This window comes from Notamacropus eugenii, chromosome 2 (assembly GCF_028372415.1).
Source record: "Notamacropus eugenii isolate mMacEug1 chromosome 2, mMacEug1.pri_v2, whole genome shotgun sequence".
NCBI classification, from domain to species: domain Eukaryota; kingdom Metazoa; phylum Chordata; class Mammalia; order Diprotodontia; family Macropodidae; genus Notamacropus; species Notamacropus eugenii.
Window position 1 is genome coordinate 340,863,191 of NC_092873.1, and position 16,656 is coordinate 340,879,846.

Below are 16,656 nucleotides of genomic sequence, written 5' to 3' on the forward strand. Positions count from 1 at the left end.
TTAACTGGTTGGGGAGGGGGAGGAATATACAGGAGAGTCCCCTATTTGACACTTGGAGCACAGAGAAGTTACTTTCCCAAGGTAGTCATACAGCCAACACTTTTGGGGCCAGCTCTCAATCCACTTGCCAAAGCGAAGTGGCGCAGCAGATAAGAGTGCTGAGCATGGAGTCAGGAAGACACCTTTCCAAGTTCAAATCCAGCCTCAGACACTTACTAGCTGTGTGACCCTGGGAAAGTCACAACCCTATTTGCCTCAGTTTCATCATCTGTAAGTTTCCTCATCTGTAAAATGAGCTAGAGAAGGAAATGGCCAAGCACTCCAGTATCTTAGCCAAGGAAACCCCAAATGGGGTCACAAAGAGTCAAGACATACTAAAATGACAACTCTACTACACCCAGCTGCATCTGGAGATAAAGATAAAATGCACTTCAAATGCTGCACTTACATTCTGCTGGATAAAGTGACATACCCATTGTGACACTGAGTGTCCTTGATGAAATTGGAACCTATGTCTTCTGACTAGAGCTCTTTCCACCATAGCAGATTCATGAGGGTGAAGAAAGCAGAGAGAAGGGCAAAATCTGCCTCCCCTCTGTGGCAAGGCACTGGTATTACAAGAACCTTGGTGTTAAAGAGAAGGAATCAGTCTCTCCATAGAGACCGGATAAAGAGGTCTCTTTTACTTCCTGGTCTAGTGTAAAGTTGGAACTTTCCCTAAATATACATCTAAGATCCTAAGAACTTTCACCTACCAGTTTAGAACTGGGAGTTATCATACAGTTTTCTCTTTCCAGACCTTACGAGTTGTTTCTTTTGTATTCTCTGTGTGACCAGATTATCTATTTTTAATTTTATTTTATTTTTATTTTCAGTTCCAAATTCTCTTCCTCCACACCCTCCCCCACCCATTGAGAAGACAAGAAAATACAATGCCCCATTATATATATGAAGTGATATAAAACACTTCGCCATTAGCCATGGTCAGGGAGTAGGAAGAGGGAACAAAGAGAAAAAAGATATGCTTCAATCTGCAGTTCTCCATTTTTCATCATGAATACTTTGGAATTATGGTAGATCTTTGTCTTAAACAGTTACCAAGTCTTTCACAGCTGATTGTGATATTGCTGTTACTATCTAAGCTGTTCTGGTTCTACTCACTTTGCATCACATAAGTTCACATAAGTCTTCCCAGGTTTTTCTGAAATCATCTTCATTTCTTACAGCACAACAGTATTCCATCACATTAATATAACTTGTTCAACCATTTCCCAGTTGATAGATAGCCCCTCAGTTTCTAATTTTTTGCCACCACAAAAAGAGTTTCCTATAGTTTTGTACATATGGGTCCTGTGGGGGGGGGGGGGGCAGAAAGCACAAACCCCCTTACTCAAATTGACTGCTCAGAGGCATCTCAAGGTAAAAACAGAAAATCTCCTTTATTCGGTTCTCGTGAGAACCCAGCAGCCCCTTCACCAGTAAAGCTGGAGTAGGGAGGCACCTTACAGAAGCAGAATGGCAATTTATATAGACCTTGACTGGAAAATCCCCCTCCCACCACTGACCATTATTCTCATTGGCTGAGAAGCAAGGTCTTACATTCTAGGCTCGAAATCTAACCAATCCCTTTTGAAACCCAGGTTCAAATTTCCCGCTCCTGGATGTATGCAAATTAGGTATTGAAGAGTTAGTGAGTCATATCCAATCATTGATCCTAATGCAATACATAGCCTTATACGGAAATCACCCCATTCTGGAGGAATGGAAACCTGGGCCTAAGGTCTCTTCCACTCCAGGGAGAAGACTCCACATTCCTGAGAAGTCTTCACTAAATCTGTTTCCATTCAGGTCCTTTTCCTTTTTCTTGGATCTCTTTGGAGTATAAATTCTGTAGTCTTTTTAGGAAAAATCAGGAAGACCTAAGTTCAAATCTGTACTCAGTCTCTAGTTGTGTGACCCTGGGCAAGTCATTTAATCTCTGCCTCAGTTTCCTCAACTGTTAAATGGGATAAAGCAGGACATACCTCCCAGAGTTGTGAGGATCAAATAGTAATTTGTAAAGTACTTAGCATAATGTCTAACACAATGGTAGGCATTTTATGAATGCTTACTCCCTCTATCCCTCCTTTGTAAACCCTGGAGATCCTTACCCCAGCTTCGTTCAATCAGCCAACCTTAAGTAACTTTTAGGAAAGACAATTTACTATAGTGATGCAAAACATTCCTTCAAATGTCTGTGACACTCTCCTACCAATGCATACAGAATCCAGTGAAAAGTGGCTTAAGTTTAGAAAGCACACACAGCAATGGTGTAACACAGCCTTTGGTAGCTAAAAGTCCTTTTCATTCCTTCATGAGATGCCTAGGAAGATTCCTTTAGGCAATGATAGGGCTTCTTTGCATGGTTTCTTATGAGATCATGAATCTTTGGTCCAGTCAGTCTTTGGCTCCCAATGTAAACATTGCCATCAGTTGATCTGGAGACAATAATAGGACAATCATAGGAAGATGATAAGTCGAAGATCCTTTAGAGCAGAGGTGGAGAACCTGTGGCCTTGAGGCCATATGTACCCTTCTAGGTCCTTGGGCATGGCCTTTTTGTTTGGATTCAGTCAAAGGGCCTCACTCAAGGACCTAGAGGTCAAAGTTCCCCACCCCTGCTCTAAACCCTTTAAAGCTTTCAAGATGCTTCTCTTGCCTAAAAGGGACAGGGGGAAGAGGGAAGGGAAGCAGAGAAGAGAAAGATATTTAGGCAGAAATCAAAGTTTTCTCCCCCACCAAGCCGCTTTCTGTGGGATTTAGCTGCAATACTCTATCTTCATTTGAATCCCTCAAATATCTTGCTACCACTGGGAAAGAGACTGACAACAAACTGAGAGTTTGAGCATTGACACCTAAAACCTACTCATAGAACATCAAAATTGGAACAGTCCTTGGGCATCTAGTTCAAAATGTCCTACTGATGAAATAACGGATACTAAAGAAGGTGTCATCTAAGATCACCTCTCAGGTTGATAACAGAGCCAGATCCAGAACCTTATTCTTTTTGTTTGAGTTTCTTGGGAGGAAGGGGAGACAATTGGGATTAAGTGACTTGTCCAGGGTCATATAACCGATATGTATCTGAGCGTGGATTTGAACTCAGGTCCTCCCAACTCTACAGCCAGTGCTCTATGCACTGTGCCATTTAGCTGCCTCTAAAATTCTCTTCTTTTTAAATTTTTATTGATATATTTTGTTTTTATATCATCTTCATTTCCATATATATCCCTCATTCCTCCCCATCCAGCAAGTCATCCCTTGTAACAAAGAAAAAAATGCAATTCAGCAAAAATAGCATCTCAGCTAAGCCTAAGATATACCATGTTCCACAGGGGTAGTCCCTAGCTTCTATTAAGACAGTAGACAGGTGCATTTTCTCCTCTCTTCAACCCCATGGCCTTCATGGTATACAGTGCTAGACCTGGAGACAGGAAGATCAGATTTCAAATACACTCACACACTAGCTGTGCAACTCACCCAACATCTGTCTACCTCAGTTTCCTCATCGGTAAAATGGGGATTGTGATAGCATCTACCTCCCAGGGTTGTTGTAATGATCAAATGAGATAATATTTGTAAAGCACTTCATATAGTGCCTACCACATAGCAGGTGCTTAATAACTATTTGTTCCCTCTTTCTATTCCCCCTTTTCCAAGGTCAAGCTTGATCATTATAATTATGCAGGGTTCAGTTTGGCAGCAACACATTCTCCTGACTCCTGCTCCATACAAAGGCCAGAATGTCTTTACTCCTCTGGGCCCAGAGTAGAATACCTCCTCAGAGAAATCAGGGAAACTCCCAGGAAGCCAGACAACCAGGCCAAGTTTCAAGGACACAAAATACTGCTACCTCTTTCTTCCCACTCACTTACTCCTCTCCCAAATATATGTAGCTAACATGGCATCCTGCCTTTCATACCTAGGGCCCACAGTATAGCTCCCCCAAGGAACTCTTATAAGTCTGTATCCTTTCAAAATGGTAGCTCATGAATCCCCACTGGTATGTTCATTTTTTCTCTAGTCAGCCAAAGGATACAGTTCAAAGCAAAGGTATTTATGAAGTAGTATAGTGATAGGTTTTGCAATTAAACATTCACTCCCACCCCCATAAAAGGGCACATTCTCCCATAAATATTCACACCATCACAGTGGAGGGTAAGCATACATAAAAGTCAAGCATGAGGAGCCCACATATGGAGAATACATGTGCTGGGGCAAGTCACTTTCTGAAGTCTTCTAGTGACGCCATTTTGCTGTTCTCACCAATCCTGCTCTTCTCTGGGTCCAGCATCTCCACTGGAGTCATTGGACCTACTCAGGATGCATTGCTCCTCTCAGCCCTTGAACTTACTGCTTCAATTCAACCACCTCAGCCTCAATCTACGAGGGTTTAGTGGCTAAAATCTCTCCCTGATCAGGGGAGGTGGATAGCTTATAATCATAGCCATCATACTTGCCAACAAAAGCCAGGTAGAGTATCCCCAGGGTCTTTCCCTTTCAATCCCTATACCAGCAGGGAAATCAAAGCCTTTTTATACAGATAACTACCTAGTTTAGGGTTCACACAATTTGACACACTCCCAGGGTCCACTGTGGCTTAACCATGAAAGAATTTGAGCCACAGTTAAAGGAAGTCAAAGGAAGCAAGGGCAGTATTTTCCACCCATGAAGCAAAATTTCTGCCTTTATTACGTATATCTGTCCACAGCAGGGCCTAAGTACTTTGGTGCTATATTTTGGCCAGGAAAAAAACCTGTCTCCCTACATACACATATTGTATAAGTAAATATGCACACATGTGTGTGTGTGTGTATCTGTGTGTGTGTATGTAATGGGACACACAAATGGTGTCCCAAAGGTTTTGTTCATTTTTATGCATTAATAGATTTGGAACATTCTGTATGCGTGTGTGTGTGTGTGTGTGTGTGTGTGTGTGTGTGTGTGTGTGTGTGTGTGTGTGTGTGTGTGTGTGGTTTGTAACTGAGTTCACTGTAGGGGGAGTAAATGCTCCTCCTGCTCATCACAGTAGATATAGATGCACCCTGTTTGATGACCAGCCCTGTTTTCTCAGGCCAAAAGGCTGCGCCTCTGTGGAGTTCCAAACTCCCAATACCACCTAAACTCTGTATTGTTGAAAAGCCTCCAAGTCACTGCCACATGAGGCAGAATCAAGAACTGGGCTTGAACAACTGCCAAGGGGAAGATAAATATTAATTTAATACTAAAAGGAGTTCCAATGGAATCTGGCCCAGGAGGAACAGTTTCTCTGCGTATTTACACCAAAGGAGCAACAAATGACCATTTATTATCTGAAGACCAATCCCCTTCCTCAGGGCTCCAAAAGACCCAACTGGTAAGAAAACTTCGACAAATTTGTTTTTCTGCTGCAGCACCTCTACCTATAAAAACCTCCAAAGACAGAACAAGTTAATTTAGTAAACCAGAGAAGAGGGAAATATTCCAGAACAGTCCTAGATTTCCATTTCCTTCCTGTTTTCTGTCCTCCAAAGTGTTCCTTACTGACACATTTTATCCCATAGTGGGTTTCACCAATTTCCTCTTTCCTGCTTTCCTCTTTCTTTATTACAAAAGTCATAATATTAATAGACCACATTTCTGTAGTGCCTTAAGATTTACAAAATGCTTTATTCGTAATAACCTTATAAAGTAGGTATTACAAAAATTATTATACTCATGTAAATAGTATATAAAACAGCTGATATAGTACCTGGGATCTTCTAATGTGGCCCCCTGTTGCCTATTTCCAGTTGTTCCATGATATTTGAGGGTAATTGTCTATCCAAATACACAGCTTATGAGGCCCCATTTCCACTGAATCTCCCTGACCAAGCCAGAAAAAAAAAAAACGAACCCACGATATTATAATAGAACAAAGGATATGTATTTATGTATTTAGAACTGCTAGAAATAGGGTCTGTGATTTCGCTGGTCTGGTCTTTGTCCTTCATACCTGAAGAGGACCAAATGACAAAATGACAGTGTGTCTGACTATAGCTGATCAGACCAATACAAACTTGGAAGGCTCTGCCATAGGTAAGGCATTCAATCATTTGGGATAGTAATGAAATAGTAAAATGGTATGAGTGAAATCTTTTGACTCATGTGTGAGTTGGCTTTAAGTGAGGCAGAATTGTATGAAGTCTTCAGCCTCACTCTTTTCCAGTTATCCGAGTCCAGTGGCAAGGCAAAAGTCAAGATGACTGATAATAGCTCAGGATGCTGTAGATGACCTTGGTGTCTTTGATGCTTGACCAAGCTCTAAGCCAGGGGTGGGAAATCAGCAGCCTCAAGGCCACATGTGGCCCTCTAGAACAAATCTGTTCTGTGAAGTTTGGATTCAGTCAAAGGGTCACACTTGAGGACCTAGAGGGCCAAAGGGATCTTTTCTATGAAGTCTGGATTCAGTCAAAGGGCCGAACTTGAGAACCTAGAGGGTCATGTGGCTTTGAGGCTGCAGGTTCCCCATCCCTGCTCTAAGCACTCCACAGTGCCTACTTCAGCTGCCTTCATGGCCTTTGGAAAAAATTGTTCACATCCACCAATTCTGCTGGAGAAGTCTTCACATGCTTGGGATAGACACCCCTAACTCGCCTACAAGTTTGAGATCTGTTGGTTACCCTCAAGTTGGTCTATCCCATCTGCTGAGACAGTTTTAATAAACCCCAGGTAAGGAAATTCCCTTGACCAACATAGGTCAGCTTCTATTAGTCTTAAATCACTAAAGATCATTAAGTAGATCACTTAGATCCACTCCTAGATCACTGAAAGGTTAAGCGTCTTGTCACAGTATATGTCAAAGGGAGAATTTGAACTCCACTGGTGCCAAGGCCAGCTCCATTTCCACTTCTCCCTACTGTCTCTCAGCTTAAAACAGAATTCAAGGAAGATAACAAGAAGTCACATCAAACAGCAAGCACTATTACTACCCATTTCCCAAGTCTACCGCCTCCCATGAGTCTAGGGACTGAAGGTTTCAAAGCCACTCCTTTTCTATTTCCCTTGGAATGTCCAGCATAACAGGAGATTGCACACATCTACTATAGTCCTCAAACAGCTGAACAGTTTCATTTCCTCTTTTTCTCATCTCCTTTCTTTGTCATGGCTTCCCCACATGTCAGGCTAAAGAAAGGTCACTAAAGACATGCCATCTAAACAAATATTAAAGCCTCAGTGTCTATGTGGGGAATATACTCTGCCCTCAGAACGAGGGCACCAACATCAGTTCCCCTGAGGGGATGATGTATCTCTTTTCTAATATCATCACTTTGTGGGAGGCACCTGTGACTAGCTCCCTAGTTCCATTTAACCAGTTGACATCAATTAGATTTTATGAATTGATATTTACTTCAAAAATATGTCTACAACTGTTCGGCCTTGAGGCCGAAGGGCTACCCGAGTCTTACCTTTCACCTGTCGCAGGTCTTTGGTGGGCCAAACGGGATAAACGTGTTGAGAGAAGAGACTTTCCAGAGTCGAACAAGGGTTAGGCTTTATTCAGGATCTTAGTTACATGTGCAGGGTGAATTCTTCCTCAGGAGAGAGGAATCCTCCTCCTCCCAAGGAGGCAAAGATCGTACAGCAAGAGAATGGGAGTGGGAGAGGGGAGGGACCTTCTGCCCTCTAAGGGCCCCTCAGCCGAAGAGCACCTTCAGGCTTTCCTGACCCTACTTAAGCTCTCCCGCCACATAGTTTGCACCTGAATACCATGCCTGCTCTCAGCCTTTAGCTAGTCAACAACAAGTGTGCTCAGACCATGGGCCAATCTCAAGGGTGGGATGGTCTCCCCAGCAAGTTTCCCACAGGGAAGAGGCGGAAATGCACGAGATAGCCTGGGTCTCACGCCTCAATTCCCAGCTGTTCCCTGGGGGGCCTCATGAGAACTCTGAGGTTAGAAGTCCTCACCTTTACCTGCCCGAGACTGTCCACATGAAACTGAGCTTACACCCCCAACATAGAACAAAAGTAGAAACATTTCTTCCAACACCTCAGGGGCACACTCTTTCCTATATCACATTGGTCTCTGGGAAGAGGGATCTCAAACTTACTTTGGTTCCTACATAGCATTGGCCCCACCAAGTTCACATCCAAATGCAACACCACTTCTGGATGAATCTTCATCTCACTTACTACTGGGTTGGGTACCAAAGGTCTCCCCAAGTCATCAATCCTATGCCAGCTAAAAAATCCAGCATGGACTTGACTCCCAGACCTCTAGACATCAGGGGACTTGCTTTCCTGATCTTTCAAAATACCAGATCACAGCTTCTGAACTCTTTCACCTAAAACAAAAGAATAAACACTGTCCAAAGTATCAAAGCTGAATTCACAAGGCTACATGTTAGCCTTAGATGGAGAGGAGACCAGAGGCCTCCCCCTTTATAGCACTGACTCTCACCAAAAGCCATCAAGCAGGAAGAAGTTGGCCAGAGAAAAGTCAGATGGAGAGAAGAGGTCCAACCAAATGAAAAGATGAGGCCAACTGAGTCCTTTTGACTCCACGTCCATTTCTGCAACTGCAGCCAAAAAGACTGCCATTCACCAGGCAGTTAGCAGAAGAAAACCAGTTACATATTCTCTAAAGTTTCTCCAAAGCACTTCCATTTCACATCATCATGACTCTCATTAGCAGCAGCACCCTACAAATGGTGAGAGGGACTATTAGGGACTTTGGCCAATTCCTCCATTACATCTAAAAAGCATGGTTTCTTGGTTTAGAAATGATGAAGACTCAGTTGTCTTAAAGTCACTTAACCTCTGCCTAGCAACCAAAGAAGCAAAAGTCTCCTTCCATTCTTTCTCCTGGGGAATTCTAGAACCAGCATATAATCTAGACATAAATGCCATTTTTTTCTCCTCTCTCTTTCTTGTTCTGCTACTCCTGTCTCCAGCCTATGTCTCATCTCTCTATGACTCCTTGACTGAATTTTTTAAACTAGAATGCTAAAAATGCTTCTGTCCAATCAAGGTCCAAGCTTGGATAATATCATCACCTGCTGAGCTCATGCACAGGATTCTGGGAGTTGTAGTTCCCAAATAGAACATGTCATTTTGGGACCACTCCAGATGCACCCTCCTTAAACTGACATTCACATTGCACCCTAAAGTTTTCAAAGTACTTTATGTAACCTATTTTGTTTGAACCTTACAAAAATTCTACAAAGAATTATTAAGGATTTGAGCCCAAGTTTCTCCTGCTGCCAAGTCCAGGACTTGGTTCACTACAACATGTTTCCTCATGTACTTAACCATACAAATTCATTGTATTTTCCTTTTATAGGAGTTTTTCCCAGATCTACTATTTCATTGCTTCAAGAAACTCCCAGTGAGAATGTTCTCTCTACCTAGGCATATTAGAAACTATTCTACAATTTATAGGCTTAGATACCTGAAGCACCAAGAGGTTTAGTGATTTGCTAGGATACATACAGCTATTATGGGTCAGAGCTTGAACCCAGGCTTTCCTGACTGCAAGACATGACTGTCTATCCACTATACCAATTTCCCCCTAGTTCCACATAGCTCTTTTAATTAGTTTTTCCCTCTTTCCCTGTTTATCACTTCTCCAGCCCCACCCACATTTCCTAAATCTTCCCTCCAGACCTAAAACCCAACACAGGGGTTACAGATGCTTCATTCCACAAGACAATCATTCAACATTCATAAGTTTTATACAAATTTGAAGGGCAATCCCTTTATGGAAGGGATAGTTTCACAGCATCTGGAGACCCAGACTCCGTGTAATGATGGTGAGGAAAGGGAGAAACTCCCCCAGAAAGGCTGAGACAAAATCATGCACATAAAACCATGCTTAAAAAAACAACAACTATGCTTTATTCTTCCCAGAAGGTCAGGGAGGAACAAAAAGGGGTATTACTTAGAGATGGTTCATTTATGTTTCCAGTCATCCTTGCATCATTTTTCAGTCATGTTCAACTCTTTGTCACCCCTTTGGAGGTTTTCTTGGTAAAGACATAGACTGGTTTGCCATTTCCTTCTCCAGATTATTTTACAGATGGGGAAACTGAGGCAAACAGGGTTAAGTGACTTGTCTAAGGTCACACAGCTAGTACATATCTGAGGCCAAATTTGAACTTTGGAAGGTGAATCTTCCTGATTCCAGGTGCTCTACCCACTCTTCCACCTAGCTGCCCCATTACCCTACTATGCACAAACAAGAGCTTTGAAAAGAGGAAATCTTTCAAGATTTCTCATGTGTATGTACACCTCTTTTCTTTTCTCTGTCATATACAAACATATACAAATAGTTCTTAAAACTATCCAGATCCAAAAAGACTATGAAAAGTTTTAAATTAGTAAAGGTAAATCTATTCCCAAACCTCCATCCATCTGAAGGATTGTTTGTGCCGGAGTGACTAGACCCAGCCTATCCTCTGGTCTGTGGTATGACAGGTACTCCAGTTTCACATGTTTTAGGAAATGGTAGATGATTCCATTAATCTAGTCACATCAATCCTCTGATCAGATATCTCCAATGGCTCCCTAATGTCTACTCAGTCAAGGTCAGACTCTTTTGTCAGGCATTCAAGGCCCTCCACAGTCTGAAACTGCCCTCCTTTTTCTGTTATTTCATATTACTAGCCTTCACAGCTTCAGTGTTCCAGTCAAATTAGTTAACTGTCTGTTCCTTGAACACAGCCTATTTTCTCTTGCCTCCATGCTTTTGCCCACAATGATCCCCACCCATAGAATATTCTCCCTCCGTGTATGTGTGTGTGTGTGTGTGTGTGTGTGCACGTATGAGTGTGTGTAGCTATACATTCTTTAAGGGTCTTGGACCCTTGAAAGTCCAACTTAAATGTCACTTCCTCTATGAAATATTTCCTGATCCCCTTGGTCAGTAACACCCTTCTCCCACAGGTATCACATTATATATAGTCTCCTAACCCCTCTAATGATTGTATAATGTACTATTGGTTATTATAGCCGAGTTCATGTTTTATCCTAATACTAAGCTGTGAGGTCCTTGACGGTCAGGGTGAGATCTCATCTAAATTCTACATATCTCTTAGAGTCTAGTATAATGTTCTGTTCTTGTAGGTGAACAATATATGTAGTAATAATGAAGTTTTGCATACTGTAGTGGGATTTATTTCCCTTGTAATAATTAACATTTATATAGTCTTTAATAATTCCAAAGTTCTCTACACACATTACCTCATTTGACCTTGTCCCCCAAATTTCCTTTCTTTCCTTCAACCTCTTCTCAACACAAGGTAGAAAAAGGTAAGATTGGCCTCTAACTTTGGCTCTGGCACTTTTCAGGGAACAGGCTATCTCTTGTCTGTCCCAAGTCTATTTCTTCCTAGAGGGACATCATTCGTGATGGTTTCAAAGCAGCAGGTGAAAGAGGCTTGCCAGCTGCTCTTCCTTCTCCCTGGAGGCAACTCATCTCTTTCATCCCTGTCTTCCTTTCTCTTCCTGGAATCCAGGTCACCAGATGGCCTAAACAAGCTGTTCCTTTAGCGCTATGAAAACCTACAGCTTTCTTTTCCCTTCCCCCGGTTCGGAGGCCGAGCCTCAGAAATGACTACCACACAAATGTGAATGGTGACCGATTCTAATTATTATCTATGATTCTAAGCCCTTACACTTGCTTCGGTCCTAGTCTTTGCTCTTTTGGCCAGCTAATTTGTCACCATGGCAATGTCTTCCCTCCTTCTGTGGTTAAGTCGTTAGCTAGCTAATTCAGTCAGAAAAAAAAAGACTCAGAGACTATCCTTTCCAGTTCAGAGTCCATGAGGACTATGACATTTCCTATGACTTTCTAGGCTTAGATTTGCAAGGTGGGCACTCAGAATACTGTTGATTTTCTCCCAAGTATTGTTCAGATATTTTGGGCAAAGACATGGCAATGTCTTGACTACATTCTAGTGGTCCAATCTATCAGGCTCTCTTCATGTATGGTTAATTGTGGAAGAATTTCCCATTGCATTTCCTTTCATTCTATTCTTTTTTGCAAAAAACAAACAAAAAACCCCAAAAACACATTTATTAAAGTTGTTAAACACAATTATTAACTAAGCTTATTGATTACTATGCTTAAATGACTGATATACAATGTATAACAAAATTGGAAAAAAATTAAATTCATTCTACTTCTGGCTTCCATGTGGGTGAAAAGAGGAAATACATGAGCCAAATAGGGAGAAGGAACTTGGAGAAATTTGGACTGCTGAAGCAGGTGAGGGGTTGAATTTGGGGAGGATAAATTTGGCAAAATTTAGCAGAAGAGAAAAAATTTGAAGAACAATATCCAGGTTTAAATATTGGTTCAGGTTCAATCTAAGTATTGTCAGAGAAGAAAGATCAAAAGATAATTAAGGGGATTATGAAAGGACTACAGAGAATTAAAGATGATAAAGGAAAATTAGAGAGCCAAACAGGAATTAGAATCAAGAGAAAGTACTTGGCAAGGCAGGGCAAAGTAAGTAAGAAAAGGTAAGTGGAAGAAATAGAAAATCAAGTAAATTAACACAGTGGATCTGTAGGTAGGGCATAGTGTTTCTAAAAAACATTTAACTTTTTAAATGAATAACTTTAATGTGATTCGAGTTGAGGTATAAACATAAGTAGTTTCAAGAAGGTAAGTATATGATGCAGTGGATAGAGCACCAGGTCTGGAGTCAGGAAGACCTGATTTCAAATGTGACCTCAGACACTCACTAGCTGTGTGACTCCAGACAAATTACTTAACTTTGTTTATTTAAGTTTCCTCATCTATAAAATAAGCAGGAGAAAGAAATGGCAAACCACTCCAGTCTCTCTGCTAAGAAAACCCCAAATGAGGTCACAAAGAGTCTGACACACCTGAAACAATTCAACAACAATTTCAAGAAACAAGGATGAAAATCTTATCCATTATCAAATGTGTGCAGTGACTTGCACTGAGTGTATGATGCTTTATTTCTGTGACAATTGGATGATTTATCTGTCTTCCAAGTGTAGGCAGATCTTCCTCCAAGAAGAGGTGAAGAGAATAGGAGGAACATATCTGTTCCAGGTTGTTAGGGAGGATCAAGGATTTTAAAGGAAACAGACACAAGACTTCAATGGATAAAAAAAGGATACTGTGGTAGAGGAGGGCAGACTTGACTTCGATCAGGATAATAGAGAATAGAAGAGTGTAATACTGAAGGGCACCTATACAATTAGAGCTAAAGATAGATCTGAGATTCCTCCTCTATCCTCTTTGGACATAGCCTGATGCTCTGAGAAGGAAGTAGGAAGTCTTGTCCTCCCAATAATGATATCGGGTAAGTGATCATCCAGTAAAAGGCAGAAAAAGAGAAGAACAGTAGCCATAATTGTGATTTCTTGTTCAGTGACACTGAGACAGCTACTTGTCCACTTGATAACAACAATGGAGAGGTGTGTTGTCTTCCTGGGCCACATATTTAAGACATAACAGAAACCCTCCCAAGACTTATCAAAATGGATAGCAACTACCTACTTCTGGTGATTCACATGGGTATGAATGATACTTCCAGAAGGAACCTAAAAAGTTCTGCAAAGAAGTATGAAGTTTTGGTCAAGAAACCAAAGATCCTGCACAAGGTGAGTTTTCTTAACTGCCGCTCATTGAAGGTATGGTCAAAGAGAAAAATCAATTTGGGAAGCTGGCTAAGAAAATGATGTTTGAAATGAGTTGGATTTCTGGATCATGGCTCATAGGGCTTTCATATTCCTGACAAGAGATAGAGCATACCTACCTAGCAAAGACTGGTAAAAATGTATTTGCCAGATGTCTTGCTAATCTAATAAGAAAGGATTTAAAATGAGAGTATGGGATAGGGTGGAGAGAAGCTGTCCATATTTATATACGTGGTATACATGCATATATGCATCCGCACACACATACAAATATACAGATATTCATGCATACATATGTGTATACACACATGTGTGTAGGTGTATTCCAAACTAGATACTATACATAGTTGCCACAAGAAAGAAGGATATCAGCTTAGAAACTCACAAATTCATAGGAGACAAAAATCCAAGAAAGGGTCTAATATTAAAATTCATGGCCTCAAGTGTCTATTCACAAATTCTTGCACTTGGACACAAAAATATGACTTTCAATAGTATATGATGGGGGAGGAATGGAGAAACAGCTGTGGTCCCAAAAAAGATCTGGGGGTTTCAATGGACTGCAAGCACAATGTGATTCAGCAATATGGCAGCCAAAAAATCCCTTTCAATCTTGGATTTCATTAAGAGGAGTATCATTTCCAGGAATGAAAGGTGATAATCTCACTGTATTCCATCTTCTTTGGATCTCATCTGGAATATCATGTTCTGTTCTCGAATCCACAGTATGAGGACAGTGATAAGCTGGAGAGCTTACAGAGGAGGATATAGTGAAGGACTTTGAATCCAAGTCATATCAGGATCATTTGAAGAAACTGGACATGGTTGAACTGGAGTAGAGAAGATTCAGGGGGGAAGTTATTGCTCTCTCCAAGTAAGTGAATGACTGTTGTGTGAAGGAGGTAGTAGACCATGAAGGCAGAAAGAGAAGCAATGGATAGAAGTTGCAAAAAAATTAGGCTTGGTTTAAGGAAAAAACTTCCAAACAGTTAAAGCTATCTTCAAGTGGAGTGGGCTTCTTCGAGAAATGGTATGTTCACCTTGTTGGAGGTCTTCAAGCAGAGGCTCAATTACCACTTATTGTGTACATTATAGTAGGGTCTTTTTCCTTATTTGGTTTGGAGATTAGATGACCATTGAGCTCCCTTCTAACTCTCAAATTCTGTGATCCTAAGCACACTTAGAGACCACATTGACTAATCCTTAACTACTGCAAATATTCATTGACATAACGCTGATTTTCTCCTAGGTTTGAATAGGATATTCCTTTATAACTCACCTTGAACTTTTCTCTATGCTTTCATATAGACTGTTCTTAGAACATACTCCCTCTTCTCTGTTTATTGAAATTACTCTTCACATTTAAGGCCCAGTTTAGAGAGCATCTCTTCCATTAAACTATCCCTGATTTCCCCTACCCACCAGATAAAAGTGATATTGTTGCAGCCTAGGGGTGCTAAGAACCTTAAAATGGGGGGGCTGCCTCGAAAGAATTCAACCACTCAAGCATTCTTTCAGTCTAAGTAGTGAGTTTATTAAGACATCAATTGGGTGGGCAAGATTCCTACTGAGTGAGTTTAATGGGGGTGAGAATAAAACTTTTATACAGAGAAAGGGAAAAGAGGTCAGTGAAAAGATCTTGATGGGATTAAGGAGTGGCAAGTAACCACTCAGCTCTCAACTGGTATCCAGAGGTAACAGAAAAAGAAGGGCTGGGCTAGGTCAGGGGCCACAACAAAAGGACAGTTCAAAGGATTACACTGGGATGTCTCAGGCCAACTCCAGGAATCTGGGCTGCTGAAATTTGGGAACCATTTTTAAGGGTCCATCATTAGCACCCCATCAATATCTCCCTCTTCAAGTTTTCCTAGTGTAACAAGGGGATTGTCAAAAGGAATCCTGTCTTCAAAGCATGTCTAGCTACTACCAAATCATGGGAGGAGGCTTGACAAATATGTCATTTATGTCCTTCCTATTTGGCTAGAAGACATAGTTTATAAAGAAGAGTAGAATGCAATAAGCCTGGCAAGCAACATGCAGTTAGATTATGAAGGGCTTTAAAAGCCAGAAGAGTTTTTATTTTATCCTAGGAGTCAAAGATAGCCAGATGGGCAATGGAGTAATGGGGTCAGACATATTTTAGGAATACTGCTTTGGTGACTTATGAGGAGGATGAATGGAAGAGGAGAGAAGATGGAGAAAAGGAGACCAATTGGGACACTGTTATAATAGTACAGGTAAAAGGTAATGAGGGCCTGAACCACCCTAGGGAAGAGTAATGTGATGGGAAAGTAAGTGATGGAAAAAAAGAGATATATTGTAGGGTAGAAGCTACAAGGATGAACAATTGGCTATGAAAAATGACCTAGTGAGTCATGAGTAACTCTGAATTTGTGATCTTGGGTGGTAAAAAGGATGGTGGTATCCTTAATAGAAATAGGGAAGTTAGAAAAAGGGAAGAATTTTGGAGGAAAAATACTTAGTTCTGTTTTGGAGATAGATTATAGATCTAAATCTTTAGCAGAGTTTCAGAGGCCATTGATGAAATAAGTGAGATCCATGGAGATTAAGTGACTTACCATGACCACATTGGTATTGAAAATGTCACAAGTAGAAATTGAACCCAGATCTTCTGATTACCTTGGACCAAGATGCCTCCTCAAAACATGTTGAATTTGCCACCTCTAAAGAATATCCAGTTGGAAATGTCCAGGAAGCAGTTGATGATACAGAACTGAAGTTCAAGGAGAGATTTTGAGTTGGATATATAGATCTGGGAGTTATCTGCATAGATTTGATAACTGAACCCATGGATGCTGATGAGATCACCAAGAGAGAGTATAGCTAGAGAAATGGAGAAAAGGTCCAAGATAGAGCCCTGGTGAGACATGGATGATTGATGATGATGATGATGATGATGATGATGATGATGATGATGATGATGACGATACAGCAAAGGAGAATGAGAAGTATCCAGAAAGG